This window comes from Tachypleus tridentatus, chromosome 13 (assembly GCF_004210375.1).
Source record: "Tachypleus tridentatus isolate NWPU-2018 chromosome 13, ASM421037v1, whole genome shotgun sequence".
In the NCBI taxonomy this organism is placed as follows: Eukaryota; Metazoa; Arthropoda; class Merostomata; order Xiphosura; family Limulidae; genus Tachypleus; species Tachypleus tridentatus.
This window is the reverse complement of record NC_134837.1, coordinates 271,499,052-271,502,992: the sequence shown is the minus strand read 5'-3', so window position 1 is coordinate 271,502,992 and position 3,941 is coordinate 271,499,052. Positions and strand designations below refer to the sequence as shown.

Genomic DNA, 3,941 nt, shown 5'->3' with positions numbered 1-3,941 from the left:
CTTCGTGTAATCGTATAACGTTCGACGAAGAATCTGACCAGCAATTTAGAACTCCTGTTCCATGGAAAGGGTTTATGAGTTTTTTTTTCTATTTCAAATGCGTGAAGAGTGTGAAACGTCGATTCACGCGACCTTATTTTAAGTTTAGGTAACGTACCTTCTTAGTTGTACAGGTAATGTTTAAAGATCACGACTCCGTCAGTGTTTGTTGAGAACAACTATTCAAGCTGTGACAGCTAATCAACCTATATGTTTCGTTCTTTAACCTTTTGTTTTAAATAGCTGTTAGAACTATTGCATCGAAATGCGAGTTATCATCTGTAACTTACTAGTGACGGAAAAAAGTTAAGACAATTCTTCAAAATCGTTCACCACCGACTGTTTGATGTACTTTATTTTTACCGATCGGTGGAATTGGCGATAATATCGTAACTTCCCTACGTCTGACAATGCATACATGTTATTTGATTGGAATTGGAAATAAACGAACCACAGATAGCGACTCAAAGGTCCTAAACGCCATGTCTTGCCACTCTTACAGGGAAGAGAAGCGACAAGCTATAGAGATCATTGTTTTCTTGAAGACTCCTTGTTCTATTTATCAATTTTTGTCTGATTTCTTTATTTTTCCAGAATGTCTTCACTTAGTAAAGGCTGTTTGCGATGCATAATATCTTATTGTTTTTATCGAATCTCCTGTTTTACGTACTTCTTTAAAAATTGTATTTCTTTCACTTGAATATAGTGAAGATTAAATAGGTACGAGGAAATTACGATGCCACGACAGCAGAATATTCATTATTCTGAAGTGTTTCCTGCTTCCAGGTGCAGCTGGTTCTTGTAAACGTTTTTGTTGAACAAGATTCTATGTTTTGGTAAAGTCATTTTCAACGAGAACAACGGTATATAACCTCGAGATACGACGTAAGTCGCCAAGAGTGGATGGTTTTTGAAGAGAGTGTTTTTTAAACAGATGAGACCTCTTCTGCACATTAGACGTTTTCCCACCGATGTGATATCCTACAACCCGCGACTGTCAACGTACTGTTAAAACAATAGGGCCTTTACAATATAATTTATTTTAGGAGCTTGAAAGTCACCATGAAACTTTGTCGCATTGAACACCTTGAAGATGTTGTGTGCGAGAACGAGACATCAGCCAGAGTGCGATCATCTAATTGGTCGCAAGATAAGAAATATGAAATATTTTTCGGAGGATCCATAAGCATATAGAAGGATTTAAAAGACGTATTAAATCGCTTATTACGTTTTCGTGTAATAATTGTGATAAAAAAATTAAAGTTATGAAATTCTTCTGTTCAGTTTCTGCTAGAAAGAGAAAAGAATGAGTAAATTAAATTGCACGTTTAAGGGCAATTGAGCGAGTTGTGAAAACGTTGAATACTGTAGGCTCGAGGATGTCGTTTGAAGACACGTTAGCACATTATCAAATTACTTTTGGCTTTGGTAGACAAGGAAGAGTGTTATTTTATTTACGGTTATATGTAAAGCTGTCATTATATTTTTGTTTGTTTAGTTTGCGAAAAGAAATATTTTGAAACGTTAATGATTAATTTTGAAAACAGTAAAAAGGGAGAAAACAGGAATTGACGTGTTTGTGGTGTAGTGGTTATCACATCCGCTTTACACGCGGAAGGTCCCAGGTTCGATCCCTGGCAGGCACATATTATTTGTTGGACAGCGCCGGTTCTCGTCTACGAGTACAGACGTGTTTTTCGAGCTCGTCATTGCCTTAGTGTAAATTTAACAGCTAAGCCTTGTGAGCGTGTAGTTCTTTTTTTTTGCCAGATTTTTTATTTTTTCAAGTTGTTTGACGATGTCTTCATCAACTAAGAAGGTCATGGAAGTTATGCGTCGTACAGTTTTTGTTGAAATGACTAATTCAAGCAATGGGGACGTTATCCATTCTGTTATTTCTACGTTTGGTGCTGCTTCGGTCACTGCTGTAGTTCCTCGCCCGGGTGGATGTGAGGTAACTTTTGTTCTTCCCGACGATGTGAACCTGGCTATAGATGCTGGTCTAACTGTAAATGGTGTGCACTGTTCGGCTAATGGTGTCACTAAACGTACTATTACTGTGTCATTTATGGACGTACCCGAATATATCGACGATGATATTATACTAAATAAACTTAAAGATTATGATTGTGAAGTGAAAAGCCCTACTGTGTGGAAGAGGGACCAGGGCATATACTTAGGTATACGCCATGTTCGTGTGTGTTTTAGTGAGAAGTGTATCTCTTTGCCGTACGTAGTAAAAGTTTTTGATCCTTTGGGCAAGGCGGTAATGGTAAAAGTGAAGCATGATCGCCAGTCAAAGTATGTAATTTATGTTTGGGGCGGATCATCTATATCGCGATTGCCCCAGTTTATATGCCGACATTGTCATATGAAGGGTCACGTCCGTCAGCGTTGTCCCAAGCTTGTTGTTCCTCGAACTTCCTCTAGTGATGACGCTGAAGTGGCCACGCCTACTACATCTCGTGACGCCGCTGAAGTAGACACGGCTGCTCCCTCTCGTGCAGTGCCTTATGATGTTGACACCATTTCTGTTTGTCCACGCGTTGATTCGGAGGTTCCCCTTCAAAGAAGGCTGCAGCTACCCATCGGGTGGTGGACGATGTTTCTGCCCGACGATCGACGGTTTCTGGTGGGGCCAGGGAACGGGCAAGTAATCACCCTCCTGCTGGAAGTCGCAATTTTGATCGTCATTTCCCGCCACTTCCGGTTAGTGGTGAGAGTACCGCCGGCGATGTGGAGGTGCCTCTTCCTCGTCGTTGGAGGTATGCTAGTGTGGTGGCAATGTCTCCTGGTGACACTTCTAAGAAGGGCAGTGGACGAAAACCGGTGTCGGACGTGCCAATACTACGGATATCTCGGGCGAAGGCGACGGCGGTGTCGCAGCCTTAAATGTGTTTTTTGTGACAGTTTGTTTGTTTCAGTTCGTGTAAGACTGTCATTTATTGTTATTTTAACTTTGTGCATGTTTGCTTAGATCTTTACATTTATTCTTGTTATTTTTGTGTTTGTGACAGTTTCCTTTCAATTCTTGTACCTTTACTTTCTCTTTAGCATGGTACATTTACTAAGTGTGGGAGTTTTGAATTGTAATTGGTTGCGTAATGTTAGTAAGCTGGCTTATTACCTGGATTACTTTGTTACTAATTTTGATGTTGTTTGTTTACAGGAAACGTTTTTCACTGATAATTTTTATGATGTCGTTCTGAAATTTTGGCCAGGTGTAGTTTTTTTAATAATTCTACTTCTGGCCGACAAGGGGTTGCCATCTTGGTACAGCAGTTTTTGTGTGATAATGTTACATTCGTTTCTTCTGATGGGGTGGGTAGGGTTCTGACAGTCAAATTCAGTTTCGAGTCTTTGTCTTATCTGTTATCATCTGTGTACGCTCCTCGCGTTATCTCCGAGCGACGGGAATTTTTCCAAAACTTTGAGTATTGTTTGGATGGATGCACGGGATTGCTTGTTGTGGGAGATTTTAATTGTGTGGTGGATGTGGCACGCGATCGATTTCCGGTCCGTTTTTACCGTGACGCCAGCCGTTCGGCTTTTGTCCAGTTTCTTAATAGGTTTGATTTGCTTGATGCGCATTCACTCATATCGCCGACTACACCTGGTTTCACATGGAAGCGTTTTGTTAATGGTGAGATGATGTCGTCTCGTATTGACAGGGTTTTGCTTTCTTCTACCTTGCAGGGGACTGTCCAACGTTTCCGTACGTTGTGGTTTCCTGCTACAGATCACGCTTTATTGGGCTTCGACCTTACTCTGCGACCAATTGTCAGAGGTCCTAATTTCTGGCACTTCAATAACCAGTTATTGAGGGATGCCGAATATGTGAAAGCCATTAAGCTGTTGATCGCCAGAAGTCGTAGTTGGTCAGTCTATGGGACTGATAAAAT

General features: G+C 40.8%; 1 non-coding gene across 1 annotated transcript; it reads left to right on the top strand.

Annotated features, from left to right (window-relative positions):
- The first annotated feature begins 1,612 nt into the window (after positions 1–1,612).
- TRNAV-UAC (transfer RNA valine (anticodon UAC)) lies at positions 1,613–1,685 on the top strand. The gene has a single exon. It is a non-coding gene; the product is annotated as a tRNA-Val (tRNA).
- Positions 1,686–3,941: the final 2,256 nt, after the last annotated feature.